The following is a 16,774-nucleotide window of genomic DNA, read 5'->3' on the forward strand; positions in this document are numbered from 1 at the left end:
CCAACTGAGTGTGTATATATAATCTTCCCTCTTTGAACTTATTTTGATGAGTGAGATTCAAACATTGCCTGCCACACCTTATCCCATTTTCTCCTCTCCGTAAAAGCTCTTCCTTGCATGTCTCTTTTATGTGAAAAAAAGTATTCTTCCTCTCTCTTTCCTTTTCTGCCAATGTATTCCACTTTCTTGTCCCTTCATTTTTTATCTCATCCGAATATAATTGACTCACATTTGTGCCATCTATCTAGGTAATCTCCTTTTAAATGTCCTAATAATAATAAAAGTTCTTAGGAGCTACATGTATAATTTTCCCAAACAGGAATGCAAACATTTAACTTTATTGAGTCACTTATAATTACTCTTTCATGTTTATGTTTTTGTGCTTTTCTTGAAGCTTGTGTTTGAACATCAAATTTTCCATTCAGCAATGGACTTTTTAGTGGAAATGCTTAAAAGTCCTTTATTTCATTTAATGTCATTTTCCCATGAATAATTATACTCAGTTTTCCTGAATAAGTTATTCTTATTGTAATCCTATAGTCATTTTGCCTTCCAGAATATTTCAAGCCCTCTATTCCTTTTACATGGAAACTGCTAAATTCTGTGTGATCATGACTGGTTTCATGATATTTTAATTGCTTCTTTCTGGCTAACTGCAATATTTTCTCCTTGACCTTGGAGCTCTGAAATGTGGCTATGACATTGCTAGGAGTTTTTGTTTTGGGATCTCTTTCAGAAAATAATCAATAGATTCCTTCCATCTCTATTTCATCTTTTTTAGCTTAAGATACTAGAACACTTTTCCTTTAATTTCTTGAAATATGATGTCTACACTCTTTTTAAATTATGACTTTCAGGAAACCCAATTATTCTTAAATTATCTCTCCTCAATCTATTTTTCAGATCAAGTTATTTTCTGATGAAATATTTCATATTTTCTTCTATTTTTTTTCATTCTTTTGACTTTGTCTATTGGTTCTTGATATTTTATGGAGTCGTTAGTTTCTAGGTATCCAGTTCTAATTTTTAGGGAATTCTTTTCTTCAATGAATATTTATGCCTCTTTTACTCTCCGGGCCAATTCTGCTTTTTAAGATGTCATTTCCTTCAATATTTTTTGTTCCTCTTTTACCAATCTGTTCATTCTCATTTCATAATTTTCTTATATTGTTTTCATTTCTTTTCCCAATTTTTCTCTACCACTGTCAACTCTTTCTTTAATTCTTTCAGGAAGTCTTTCTAGGTTTGGGATCAATTAGCATTTTTCATTGAGATTTTGCATATAGCTGTTTTCACAGGGATGTTTTCTTCTGAGTTTGTCTTCATCTTCCCTGCCATTGTAGTAGCTTTTTATGGTCAAATTGTTGTTGTTGTTGTTGTTATTGATCATTTTTCCAGCCTATTTCTTGACTTTGAATTTTATGTTAAAGGTGGGCTTTGCTAACCTAGAGATAGGGAGGCAGTGACTGAATTTTCAGATTTTTTTGCACTTCTGTTTTCAGAAGTAGTTTTATGGTCTAAAAGTTTTTGGTGTTTTCAGATTGATGTGATCCCAGGAAAGGTGTGGTTACTGCTCTCCTGGTCTGCTTTCTCATCTTTACCCAAGAGAGTTCCCAATCTCTTGTAGCTGCAAGCACTAGTGCTCTCCCTGAAACTGACTTAGTCCTGTATTCTCCTGCAGCCACAATCCCTAGTGCTCCTCTTAGCATTGGAACTGAAACCTGGGTTCAAAGAGAAGCTCTCCTCTTTACCCTGAGCCTGTGACCCACTGCTTATGAGTAATGACATTACAATTCAACACCAAATTTTGTAGCTAGTGCCAACAAAGAGTCCCTTGTAATCTCTTTCTGACCAATTATTCTCTCTATTCTCTCCCTCTCTCCCTCTCTCCCTCTCTCCCTCCCTCCCTCTCCCCCCCCCCCCCTCTCTCTCTCTCTCTCTCTCTCTCTCTCTCTCTCTCTCTCTCTCTCTCTCTCACACACACACACACACACACACACACACACACACACACTCCTTTCTGTCTCTGGGCGAAGGACTCCCAAGGCTGCTGCTGCTATTTCTGCAACCTCCAGGATCCATTAGTGGTACAATTGTTGCACTCTAGGCTGACTCCCACTCCAGTGTCACAGACCTCTCATGCTGACCACCTAAGTTGTCTTAGGGTAGAAAAATAACTGATCTCTTGTTGACTCTGCTGTTCCAAAATTTAATTTGAGAAGCTATTTTTAAATTATTTGGAAGGGCATGTTGAAAGAGTTCAGCTGAGTTGCTGTCTATATTCTACCATCTTGGGTTTGCTCTCTACTATACAGCTTTAAAGCAGGGTCCAGTAATTAAAGATCCAGTGCATAAAACTGACTGACTGACATACATACAACATTTATATTAAACAAGAATCTTCACAAAAATCTTTTGAGAACGAAAGGCAAGGCTTTGCTGAAATTAATGCTGGTGAATTGAGAAGTAGACAGGTTTTATCAATAGTTTGCTGAAATAGCTGGAAGTTTCCCTGCAATTTAAAAAGAGAGGTAAATCACTTGGTAGAACAAGAAGGACAGGTACTAAGTCTAAGGTAAGATCTCATTTAATAGGCAGAGGACAAAGATCTTAATGTGAAGGTGATTAAAAGAATAGGCTAGATTGAAATATAAGATTGAAAATAACAATACTAATATAAGGAAGGCAGCCTAACACAGAATGAATAGATTTTAGACTTTGGAGTCAAATCCTGTCTCTGATATATCCTAGTTGCCTGACTAGGGTCCCCAAGCAATTCTCTAAGGCTATAAATTATAGGAATTGGCAGATCTACATTAGGGTGGAAAGTTCCCATATTGGGAGTTCTCTACACTGATAAAATCACTAGTCCAGATCCTCTCCCCTACTAAAAAAGAAAAAAAAAAGAAAAAAAAAAAAAAGAAAAAACAATACAATACGAGTTATGGCTCATGTTTATATAATGTTTTATGATTTAGAAAGTGTTTTTGTATTATGCCTGCTGGGATAGAAGTTGAGATATAACAAAAGATGACAGCAAACACATGTCTGAGAGCTATGTAGTTGAGCTTTGAAAGCAACAGTTATACATTTGTATTTGATTTAGAATTATCATCACATCAAGTTCATACGTATAAACTCATCTTTAGATAATTGTCTAGAAATTCCATGAATTTTAATTTTTTCTGCCCAAACTTGTTTTAAAGTTCCTTTGGAATTTCTTCCTTTGGAGAAGAGATTCTAGCATCTGTTCAAGCTCACCAGCAGTCAAAGAATAGAGGAAGCATGTGATCTATAAATAAGTAGATATCTATTAACTAATTGACCCTAGCTGATAATAAAGAGGGGTATGATTTGAGTTCAAAATATTTCCATATCTAGTTTGATCATTACAATAGCCCTATAAATTAGACAATTCAGAAAATGATCTTTTTTTACATATTTTACAAATGAGAAAATTGAAGCATATTGAAGGTATTAAATTTTTCCACTGCTAAGTGACTAAGAAGTGAAAGACCCAAGTCTCCTCTTACATTGATCTAAAATTGGTTTGAGGAGAAGAAAACAATTAAAGTGGCAATTGACTTTTATTTATTAAAGGAGACAGGAGAAAAATTTAACAGGTCCAAAAGATTTAAACCTTAATTCCAAAACTAGAACTGAGCAATAGGCAAAGTTGTAATAAGCTTAGCCATACCTATGCTGATGAAGGAATTAGATAATCTAAGCTTCTTTTTCAAAAAAAAAAAAAAAGAAGAAGAAGAAGATGGAAAATGTGTACAAACAGTCAAGGTGAGATAGAATATTTTAAATTTATTCAACCATTCTTATTTGTCCCTCACTCTAGTAGTGCCTCATGGTTCAGATGTGCCTGACATAAATATTCCTTTTCCACTGTTTTAAATAATAGTAAAGTATCTATCATTCTCTTTTCCTTGTATTAGCTCTGAACTCCCCACTAAAGACAAAGCTTCCAGCAAAATACAGCAGTACCAGATGTACATCTCTTCTCTGAGGATATTTCTCACTCAAGTTTCCTCCTTCAAACTAAATATATCCAGTCTAGCAAAGCCTGATGGCTAATGCTGTTTATAAAGACAAAGTAAATATCTAATTGGTTTCAGGCTTTCATGAGGGAAAACAAGGGAAGAAAATAGAGACATGGTTACCTCCTAGGTATCTACAGAATAGGATTTCATTCCCCGCCCCCCCCAAGAAAAAAGCATCTATCTCTACATTTCCTATTACCTGAGAGTGAAAGTTCTGTTTTCTTTGTGGCAATTGCTTCCTCCTTTGTCATGTATCTCTATTCTTCCTTTTGTTTTATGGTTTTTGGTTTTTGGTTTTTTGTTTTTTTTCTTTTCAAGGGATTAATCCACATGTCATAAAAGGATCACCTCCTATGGCTGTTTTTTTTAGTTAGTTTAAGACCAGTTTTCCAGACACTTTTCTATTGTTATGTTCTGGGCTTTCAAGAACCACTCCCTTATGTTTAGAAAGAGGGAAACAGGTATTAAGTGATTATTATATGTAAGGCACTGTACTCTTCATTTAGAGAGTATTGACTCTTCTCCACAGCTTCTAATATCTCCTTTAAAATAATAATAATGATTCTTGTAATAATAATAAAATTATAATAATGACAATAATAGCTTTTAAAATTTTTCTATACAGACCATTAAAATTCCATAGTCCTCAACTACTAAAATTTGCTGTTGAAAATATAAATTCTGAAATGTTATTAAAAATATCAGTTCTAAAAAGAGACATATTTTCTCCATAAATTTTAAAAGATCTAGAATCAAGGAATAGGGAGCAAAAGGTTAAAATAAAATGGAAATGGACTTTACAGGAAAAATAGAAGTGAGAATTTTTGTTTTTGTTTTTTAATGTGGGAAACAGAATTTTTCCTATTAACTGTGAATGAAGAAAGAAGTATGTAGGAGACACATTTGATAGCATTTTCTGATAAAAAAAAATTGTTCCCAGAAAACCCTAAGATTTATGGATGAAAAAGATAAGGAAGATAAAGTTTTTAGTAAAAGAACAACAAGGAATTTTCCAGATTTTTTCATCCATGTGATCATAGCAAACATAGTAGAAATATATCATATAGATGATGCTATATTTGTCAATTAATAAAACCGGGGACATCCTTGAGCCAGTCTTACTAACTTTCATTAGATAAAGATAATGATAATATAATGACGATAACAATAACACACATTGATGTAGCATTTAAAGATTACCATAGATACAGTTATCCAAAAAGAATGAGTAGAAATGGTGATTCAGATATGTAGAGCAAAGGCAGATGTTCTCTTTCTGTGTGGGGGAGTGGGAAATCAGAACAAAAATTTTCAAAACTTAAAGACCAAAAATGACAGCAGAGTATCAGGGTAATTGAGAACTCAGAGCATCCCACACTGACCTGGAATAGACAATGATTATATAGCTGCCCAGGGAAAGGGAACAGAAGAAGTGAAATAATTCCAGTGGTACTGATTTCTTTTAAATCCTCAAGTACTATTTTGAGTGTAAAATACCACACACACATACCCCATGTAGCTTCTGAATGCAATCTGTTAACTATGGGTTTTCTGGGAGGAAAGCAGAATGCATATATTCTAAACAACTGCCCTAGTTTCATTTTCCTAATAATTTGTTCCTTCCCTTTGTCTAGCAATAATCTCAAGGAAAAAAATAATAAACTGAAGAAAAGTGTCAAAAATATTAATTTAACAAAAATTAAAGATTATTTTACATTGTTGTTTGAGGTAGGTCTCATAAACCTTTTTTTTTTTTTCATTCAGCAAACTTCTTTTGATCACCTCCTATGTGCTAAGCACTATGCTAGACACAAAAGATATGTAACATTCATGGTCACTGTTCTATCATCGGAGACTTAAGAAATTAAAATATCAGGGAGAATTTTAAAAGTATCTAAAATATTCTACTTGGTCACTGGAATGTTTTGCTTTGGTTTTATGTAATCGTTATTATGGAATTTATCCATTACAAAAACAAACTATTTGCTTCTTTACTTTATCAAAAACAAACAAACAAAAAAAAAAGTAAATGAATGATCTTGAGGATATATGAGATATATATTTCACTCACGGAAGATTTGGGAGTTGAATTCTCAATTGATTTAATTTGTTGACTGAATTCTCAAATTCTCATTCAATGGTACTGCCCAATACAATACCAAACAATATTAAATATGTAAATACAGGAAAATATTTATACTTTTTGGTCTTATTCATTGTCCATTCCTTTTTTTCCACCCATTTCCACCCTTCCTCTGGGAAATTTCTCTAACTTTAATTGGAGATCCTAATGCTGGAAATTCTTAAGTTTCACAAATGAGAAGGTTAAGAACATGATTAATCACCCTGTCCTCTAATGTAGAAATAATAGTAGCTTTTGGCTTAGCCTCTTAGCTCTCAAGACTTCGGATGGAGAATGCTAAGTTCACCTTTGAGAATTCTCACTGGGGCAGCAGACCAATCCATGCATATATTTAAATTCTCTCCTTTCTCTCCTAGGTCTCACCTTTTCCTTCCTCTCTTTCTCAATAGAATAGGTGAGGGCCTGACAAGAAGTCCAAAAAGAGAGAGGGAAAACCAGAAAAAGGTTGAGAAGTGATGAAAATGTCTACCCAGAATTTTTATGTCTAAAGAGATGTACTAAAAAGTGTCATAATTTGTAACTCTAGGTCTCCCTCAGTTTGAGGGGAAAAAATATCAGAAATATATAAATAATTCCTCTCAACTCTAAGCAGCATGCACTCCTTGGCATACATTGGATAAATGAATAAAGACATGTGGTACTGATTCTATTTTGTGGGAAAAGAAAAGAATATTTTAAATTTGTGCAGAAAATACATAAATTTAAATTCAATAAATACATCTGGTCTTGGCAATGTTTTTACCACTCCAGAAACTTAGTTAGAATTTTAAAGGAGTTATTCTATAGAATTAATTAGGATGGAAGTTTTAGCCAATTTGAGGGAAAAAAAATCTAGAAAGGTTAAGATACTCTGGCAGAAGCATTTAAAGAGTAAAGAATAAGGATGAATTCTTAATGTAAAGTAAATTTGATTCCCTAGAGCACAACTTTAAAGCCAACATTAAGGTCATGGAACCACAAAATGCTAAAATTGGAAAGGATGTAAGAAATCTGTTCATCCAACTGAAAAAAAAAAAAAAGAATAAGAAGAAGAAGAAGAAGGAAAGAATAACAATGAAAAAAGTGCCTAACATTGTTAGGAAGTCAAAAAGAAAAACAGCCAATAACTAGTGTGAGGTCATTGAATACCATATCAAAAAAAACTGAATTAAAGTCAATAAATATTATTGGATTTTTTTTTTGTAAATATGAAGAGCCAATTGACAGTAGTCCTTTTCAGATGATAAGCTAACATATTCTTTCCCATATGTGAGTGAATACAGGAAGTAAATTCATGGGATATTATTCCACAATTTTCTTTTCAATAATTATTTTGAAGGATCTACTGTTTAAAAACATTGAGCCCTACAAAGCAAATGTGAAAAAGCAAAAGCTTATTCTGGAAATAGAATTGCTTGAATTCATTTCTGGCTCACCTGCATTGGTAGGCATTGCTATAGCAACAGAAAAAATCTGAAACTCTGAGGGAAAAAAATAGATGAGAAACAACACCAAACCACAGAGAATCATAGAAAGAATGTCACAAAAGGTAGAAGGTGGGGGGTGTGGTTGGGAAATCAAGCCTAAAAGTGAATAGGAAAACATGAAAGATGAGAAATAAAAAAGTTAAGGGGTTGAATCAAACTGAAAGAATAAATGAAAAATCTTTGCTTTGAAAATTCATTATTTGTGCATTATTGATTTAAACAGGTAACATTTAAAAATGTAGACAAATACTTTAACTCATGAATCCTTACAGGGACATTTAAAAACTATTCACATGAGTCCTACAAGGGAAAGAATAGTTCTGCTTACCCAACATGCAAGTTTGCTTTGCCCACATACCTTATGCACAGCTGCAAGTCTTTTGGGAAGTGACAATGTAGAATTGGAAAACTTATGGTTTGATACCAATGGAATGAATTCAGATTCCATTACTCAATTACTAGCTTTTACCTAACTCCCCAGGAAAACATGAAGGAAAAAATGGATATGAAATCTGAGGACTCAGGTTTGAATCCCAACTTAGAGTCAGTACCTAGGAGGCAGATCTCTTAATCTATCTGATCCTTATCTATTAAATAAGAAGTTGGATTAAATGACCTCTGAAGATTTTTTTTTAGATTAAAAATCTATAAACCTTTGAAAAGAAATGCCACTTTAACACTGGAGAAGTTTAAGCAAGCTCTTCATCTAGCAATTGTATTGGCTATACAACCATCAAAGTAAGAAGGCAAGAAGTCAACCCAGTGAATGAATTCTAGGCAGAGATGTATATAATTAAGGATTTGAGGGCCAGAAAAAGGCAGGAAGAAAAGTGTTTTCAAATTATATTTGAGACAACTTTAGTTGGAAAAAGACCTCATAGAAGGAAAGACTCTACATGTTCAATCAGGAGTCTAGTTCAAACACTCATTCTTGCTGACCATTACTCGAAGAAGTATAAATATTACTAGTGCCTTCTAAATGTTACTTTTCAAAGTAAAAATTTGTTTTAGCCCTCCACCCCATCCCATTAATTATAGCCATGATTCTAGAAACTAAAGACTCTAGACTTAATATTACCAAGAGTACAAGCCAGACTGAAAAATGGAAATTAGGAAAACACTTCATTTTAAATATTTTTCTCCTTCCTCTTAGTCTTTTAACTGTTTAAAGCATGAGAGTCCCAATAATATTCTCTTTATGTGGTATTCAATCAATCAATGGGCATTTATTAAGTATCTTATTATGTAATGGTGGAGAAACTGAAGCAAGATAGAGATTAGAGAGTATTTAATAATCTTTTAAATGGGAGAGATTTACTGGGACCAAATGAATCCATGGTTTGGTCCCATGGCTGAATGTGACTATCATCTCCAAGAATCCAGCAAACAATGTGAGTTCTCAATGACCTATATACACATGGCTCAGACTCAGAGGGTAGATTGAGGCAGTGGTGGAGTCTGGGTGCTGAGAGCAAGAACGGGACTCTGACAGGGTGGGGTGAGCTACAGGAGATGGGGGGGCATCTTGTTAAGATGGCATCTGACATTCCAATAGCTTGGGATGAGGAAAGGCATTCTCTGATATTCTAAAACATAAGATCTTTTATCCTTATCAAATATTCTGATAAAGAGGGAGGAGAGGTTTTGCAGGACTGAGTTGTGAGCTGAAGCAGAAAAACTGAATCAGGACTGGGTCAGGAAAATTGGGGAAACTGAGTCAGGATAATGAAAGAGAACTGAGGCATAATAGGCTAAAAAATAGACGGTATGGTTTAATGGATAGAAATGTGGCATAGAAGCCAGGAAGATGTGGGTTCAAGTCTCATCACTGACCATTAATTACCCTGTTATTTAACTTCTCCATACTCTAGACAGATTTGCTTGTTTGTTTTCCTTTTTTTCACTATATAAATTTTTTTTAATAATAGTTTTTTTTTTCCGAATACATGTCAAGATAGTTTTCAACATTCACCTTTGCAAAACCTTGTGTTCCTAATAATTTTCCTCCCTCCTTTTCTAACCCCTTCACCTAGACAGCAAGCTGTCTAATATAGGTTAAACATATACAATTTTTCTAAATCTATTTCCATATTCATCATGCTGCCCAAGAAAAATTAAATCCAAAGGGGAAAAAAAACATAAGGAAAAAATAAGCAAACAAATAAACAACAGCAACATTAACAAAAGGTGAAAATACTATGCTTTCATCTACATTCAATCTCCACAGTTTTCTCACTGGATACACACATTTCTTTCCATCCCAACGCTATTGTAATTGCCGTGAATCGTGTAAATTTTTCCAAGCTTTTATTAAATCAACCTGCTCATTATTTCTTACAGAACAATAATATTTTGTTACATATGTATACCATAACTTATTCAACCATTCCCCAATTGAGGGGCATCCACTCAATTTCCAGTTCCTTGACAATACAAAAAAAAAAAAAAAGCTGCTACAAACATGTTTGCATGTTTCCTTCTTTGAAGATCATTTTAAGATACAGACCCAGTAGAGGTATTGCTGAATCAAAGGGTGTATACAGTTTGATAGCCCTTAGGGCATAGTTCCAAATTGCTCTCTGGAATGCTTGGATCAATTACAACTTGAGCAACAATGTATTAGTGCTCCAGTTTTCGCACATCCCCTCCAACATATATGATTATCTTGTCCTGTTAGCTTAACCAATCTGAGAGGTATGAAGTGATACGTCAGAGTTACTTTAATTTGCATTTCTTTAATCAATAGTGATTTAGAGCATTTTTTCATATGACTAGAAATGGCTTTAATAGCTTTGTCTGAAAATTGCTCATATCCTTTGACCATTTATCAACTGGGGAATGACTGTTATTCTTATTAATTTGAGTTAATTCTCTCTATATTTTAGAAATGAGGCCTTTATCAAAAACATCAGATGTAAAAAAAATTTTCTTAGCTTTCTGCTGCCTTTCTAATCTTAAGCCACATTGGTTTTGTTTGTACACAAACTTTTTAATTTAATATAAACAAAATTACACATTTTGTATTACATAATGTACTCTAGTTCTTCTTTGGCAACACTATAATTTGTAGATAATATGCTGAACTTTTAAGGAAGATTAAGTTTTCTCACTACTATACTACTAATGAAATCTAGAGTGCTAAACTCTGAGGATACAAAGACAAAAACTGAAATAGCTCTGCCCTTAAGAGGATTATATCTTTGGGGAATGTGTATAGATTGTGAATGTATAAATAAAGAAAGAAAGAACCTAGGTCAAAGAAGGAGGGAGGAGGGCCATAGCAGTTGGAGTTATCAGGAAAGACTTTACATAAAATGTGAGCCATGAAGGAAACCAAGAAGTGGAAATAAGAGAAGAATAGGGAGGGAAGGAATAGTCTGTGAGATAGAAGAGGAAATGGTTTGTTTTGTGTGAGGAATAGCAAGTTGGGTGGTAAATACTTATTGAAGTACAGGAAATATGTAACTGAATAACTGAAGAATAGGAAAGGTTCATTCAAATCAAGATTTAAATACCAAATAGTCCAAATTAACCAAGGAGAGAAACATGTCATCTACTGGATTTTTACTAGTTTGTTTGAATTTTAAACAATTTTTATTCATTGTTCTATATCTTCAGGCAGTTGGGTCCCCCACGTGAGTCAGCCAGACATATACTTCAAGATAACATGATTCCCCTGAAATTATAGCTATGAAATAAAAATATTGTCCACATTAACCACTGAAAAGCTATGCAACTTTTAATGATCTCTAAAGATGAATATTTCTTGATCTACAAAAAGGAAAATGTAAATTACTAATAGCCACTAATTCTATAACTATAATTTTGAAATTATATTACTTAATATTCATAAGCAAAGTTCATATTCAGTTCAAATTTTGCTTCAAAGATTTCTACTATAATCAGTAAATAAAAAGATAATTTTATTGAGAAAAATCAACAGAAAAAAAATCTTAGTTCCACAGCATTATGAATATTTTGAATTTTTTATTATATCCTCCATATGATACACCTACAGAAATTTTGCTAATATGCCAGTGTTTTCCATGCCAGACAATCTGATTCATTCAGTATATACATTCCCCTGCCAAATCAATTATAGAACAAACAGATGGACTAACCAGCCAATCACAGATCTTTGCCATGATTGTAAGACACCTGAATCCTGAGGCCCATGAGATGATATAATGTTTAAGGCAGTCAGTCCACTTAAGTACTGAGGGAATTTGACTTCATGTGACATATGCCTCCAGGGTAAATTTGAGCAAAGATGTGAGAAATATTTACATTTCCCTATAGACATAGTGTAAATAATATGATTCAGCATCCTGTACCCATGACTAAGATGAGATTAATGAATTTTTTGTCTTTCAATGTCTTTTCATTTTTTTTTCCTTTTTTCTTCTTACAATAAATCTTTCTTCTGTGTCTAATTCATTAATTTTCCAATTGGAATGAATTTTTTAGAAATTATTTCAATATTTCAATGAATTCATGATGTCACCGTATACTTATAAAGGTCACAACTCATCCAATTATCTTGTGTGGAGAATCCTTTTTATATCCTTTCTATAAATTCTCCATATAGGATCTACTTAATACATTGACAGCCTTCTCCTGGTTCTTTTCATAATTCATAGTTACAACATACTGTTGAGTATCCGTGTGTTCATATTCTTCATCCTCCATACGTGATTTTTTCCTATTTTCTTTTTCAATTATAAATGTACCTTATCATGAACTTGGTGCAATTTCTTCTTTGAAAACTGTCTTTGCTAATAGTCAATCACATCTACCATGTTTTCTATTGTCCCTTGGGTCATCCACAATTTTAATTTTTCTAAGATTATTATATGTATCCCATGTTTGGAAACTACTATCAATGTAGGATCAAAAAATTAAAAACAAATTTTTTCAACCAGGAATCAGTTTGGAATTAATAAAAGTATTATATAATTTTATAAATGTGATCTAATCTAATCTCTTATTTTCTGTTATAGCCCCAGTTCATTTTTTAATAAATATATATGATAAGTGATAATATATCCATGATAAATATACTGAGAAATTTTAAACCAATGGATTCCTTGTCCATAATTTGTGTAATCAAAATTCTTCAACTACCTAGTTTTTCTAGTGTGGAAGATTCCTTAAAAACTCTAAATGTCATTGAAAATGTACCATAGGATGCTGGGGCTGAATTCCATCAGAACAATGTTATCTATAAGCAAGAGTATTTGGCCTCAAGGGAATCTCTCTACAGAGGTCACACTAGAAGCAATCCATTAAAAAAAAAAAATTCATTGTATTGAGGCCTTTGATTCTTGTAGCAATTAATTTCAAATATAGTCACCACCACCACCACCTCCCATTCTGTCCTCAGGAGTGAATCATGCTTTGTAAGAATGAAAAATAGTAAAGCATGAATAATAAAAATAATAACTGAGTTTGATAATAAATACAATATGATGCTGTGTTTTCTGTCCAATATGGACAATTAGGTAGCACAATGATATATAGAGTGATATATCTGGAGTCAGGAAGACTTACCTCTCTGTGTTCAAAGAGGTTCTCAGTCACTTAATGGCTGTGTGACCCTAAACAAGTAGCTAAACGTGTTACAATTTCCCTTAGAGCCTTATCTGTAAAATGAGCTGGAGAAGAAAATGGCAAACCACTCTAGGATTATTGCTGAGAAAACCCCAAATGGGATCACATAGAGTTGGACACAACTAAACAACTTTCTGTTCAAAGGCAGAAGAATCAATTCCATCAATTTCAGGGACCATTGTAGGTTTTTCAGTTACTTAGAGTCTGCCTTATTTGCAGTGACCATTTTTTTTTTCTTTTAAAAGTTATTTATTTTAATTTTATTGATGCTTTAGGTTTTTTACAGTACTGTCATTTCCATATATATCCCTCCACACTGCTACTCCAAATGTATTTTCCAAATCATAAATTACTAATGCAGAGATCTCATTTAATGTTATATGCAACATTATATATCTATAGCTCCTTATTTCTCCAATGAAGGGAAGGAGAACCATTTGCTCATCTCTTCTCCAGGACCCATATTGGTCATTATGATTATATATCATTGCCCTTTGTTTCATTTTTCTTTTTGTTTTCATTAATGATCTTATCCCTTGCATTATGATAATCATGTACATTGTTCAGTTTCTGCTTATTTTATTCTTCATTGGTTCATTTTCTCTAAATCTTTAGAAATTTATATTTATGCAATTCTTCATATGCACAATAATATTCTATTAAAAACATAACTACAATTTGTTCTGCCATTTTCTAATCAAGGGACATTTCTTTTGTTTCTAGTCCTTGGTACCACAAAATAGTAGAGTTGTGAATATTTTGTTATACATTAGACCTTTCTTTGTTTAACTTTCTGAATTATATACCCATAGTATATTCCCTAGGTAAAAAAAAGTTAATGTTTTAGTCACTTCTTTTCACATAAAGCATTTTCTAGAAAGATTGGAAACAACAGTTTTTTGTACTTTATTAGGTATAGAAAGAGAAAGAGAAAATAAGGAAAGGAATGAAGCTCCCCTAGGAAAACTAGAAAAGTCATCTAACCTCATCTATTGAAATTACATTGGATTTGTTTTTATATAATATATAGAAATATTTATTAGGTATATAATATATTTAACATAAAAAAATTATACTTGTCATCCCCCCAAAATATTCTATATGCTATACATTATGCAAGTTAAACAAAAAAATTATTGCATAGTAAACTTGCAAATATAAAAGTCATAAATACAGATGCAAATAAGGGATGCAGAAATAATTGAGGATTAAACTTGGCTACTCACAAGAGAATAGTGATTAAGACTTACACATAATTATGGGGCTGTTCACCTTCTACAACCTTGAGAACTGAGAGCAGTTTCTAGATCTTATGACTGAACATGTGCCTCATAGCAATCATTAGTCACCAAACTGGCTTCATGTTCCCAGCTCTCAGGCACACAGGTCTCCTTGCACACCATAATAATTCTAACTCTTGTTGTGCTTTCCCTCATTATGCTAACCATCCCATTCTGAAGTACCATAATTCCCAGTGGGGTTCATAGAAGCTTCTTCAATGCAATTCAAGAGGCTATGTTTTGTTTTCTTTTTTTTTCTTTATGAGACCTTTGCATGTATGTTATAAACATTATAAAATACTGTATTTATATAGGAGTTTTTGATATTTCAAACTAGTATGTGTCTTCTGGGTCCAAATATTAAGATCTCCATTATATACAAGTGGCTTAAGTTGTTAACTTTTTCAAGGTTTTTTTTTTTTTTTTTATCAAGATTATCTTTACAATTGATGTTTGAAATTAAACATTCAGAATTTTTTTGTTGCAAATTTGTTATGTAAAAATTTTATTTGTAAGCATTACAGAAATATATCTTATTTCTTATGTTACATTTTACCAAATTAGGGAATGGATTTTATTGTTGGTTCATTTTAATTGTGTCTGATTCCTCATGACCTCATTTGGGATTTTGTTGGCAGAAATGGTTTCCATTTCCTTTTTTAAGCTTATTTTACAAAGGTGAAAACTGAGGCAAACATGGTTAAGCAACTTGCCTAGGGTCACACAGCTAGTGTCTGAGGCCACATTTGAACTTAGAAAGATGTCTTCCTGACTCCAGACCCAGCTCTCTATTCACTATGCCAAAAGCTGCCAGGAAATTGATATCAGTTTATAAATTACTATCTCCTAAATGAAAATTTAATCCATACATTAAGTTATTGTTATTTTATCCTCCTCTTGCCCATATAGTATATACCTACATAGAAAAAGTTTCACAAAAGCAAAAGGCATTTATTTGGATATTTTAAATTGCACAAGGAAACCAAGACAGTTTTGTATTTTGTTTGTATTAGTAATGCATTGCAGAGGAAGTGGATAAAGCAAGCACTGCACTTGGAGTCAAAAATTCCAGAGTTCAAATCCTTCCTTAAATGATTACTGTGCAATCCTGACAAAGCTGAACATCTGCCAGCCTCAGTTTCATTATCAACATAATGAGAAATAAGTATACTTATCCCACATGACTGTTTTGATAATCAAATTTGATACTATCTGTAAAGTACTTTGCTGTCCGTATCATCTTCAAAACCAAATTGCAACAATGACAATCTATAGCATTGACATATTATATAGAGGTTTGTAAACAATTCATCTCTTTACTTAGAAGTTATTTGATTTTCTAATTGACCAGCCACAACCCTAGTCTTACTGAACTGGCATGTACTTAAGACCAAGCAGACTGGAGGGATCCTTGCTTACCTTATTTCATTCTTTTGTCTTTTCACACCTACTCTTATCCCATTGTGTCCCAAGCCATTTATCAATTGCTCTCCTAAGCTTTTGACTGTCTGTATGCTTAATATTGAATCAGTTGTTATGCCTTGTCACCTTGGTTTCTAGAAATGTAACTATGGAGATAATATGATATAGTAGAATGAAGTCTAGTTCTAGAGCCAGAGGACCTGAGTACAAAAGTCATCTGTGAAACACTTATTGACTGTGTATCCTTTGGCAAGTCATTGAAACCCAACTTCCTTATTTATATGAGAGAGAAAGAGAGAGAGAGAGAGAGAGAGAGAGAGAGAGAGAGAGAGAGAGAGAGAGAGAGAGAGAGAGAGAAAGAGAGAGAGAGAGAGAGAGAGAATGAGAGAGAGAATGAGAGAGAGAGAGAACGAGAGAGAGAAGGAGAGAGAGAGACAGAGAAAGAGAGAGAGAGAGAAAGAGAGAAGAGAGAGAGGAGAGAGAGAGAGGGAGAAGGAGAGAGAGAGAAGGAGAGAGAGAGAAGAAGAGAGAGAGAAGGAGAGAGAGAGAAGGAGAGAGAGAGAGAAGGAGAGAGAGAGGGAGAAGGAGAGAGAGAGAAGGAGAGAGAGAGAAGGAGAGAGAGAGAGAGAGAGAGAGACAGAGAAAGAGAGAGAGAGATGAGAGAGAGAAGGAGAGAGAGAGAGGGAGAAGGAGAGAGAGAGAGGAGAGAGAGAGAGAAGAAGAGAGAGAGAGAAGGAGAGAGAGAGAGAGAGAGAGAAGGAGAGAGAGAGAGAAAAGGAGAGAGTTAAACTATATATAAACTAT

The 16,774-nt window shown here is 33.4% G+C and overlaps 1 long non-coding RNA gene across 1 annotated transcript in view; it reads right to left on the minus strand.

Annotated features, from left to right (window-relative positions):
- LOC141562923 (uncharacterized) overlaps positions 1-16,043 on the minus strand; it is a 68,871-nt gene extending 52,828 nt beyond the window's left edge. The window contains exon 1 of the long non-coding RNA XR_012488284.1: positions 15,968-16,043. This is a non-coding gene — a long non-coding RNA (uncharacterized LOC141562923). The remainder of the gene's footprint in view (positions 1-15,967) is intronic.
- Positions 16,044-16,774: the final 731 nt, after the last annotated feature.

Source organism: Sminthopsis crassicaudata, chromosome 3 (genome assembly GCF_048593235.1).
Source record: "Sminthopsis crassicaudata isolate SCR6 chromosome 3, ASM4859323v1, whole genome shotgun sequence".
NCBI classification, from domain to species: domain Eukaryota; kingdom Metazoa; phylum Chordata; class Mammalia; order Dasyuromorphia; family Dasyuridae; genus Sminthopsis; species Sminthopsis crassicaudata.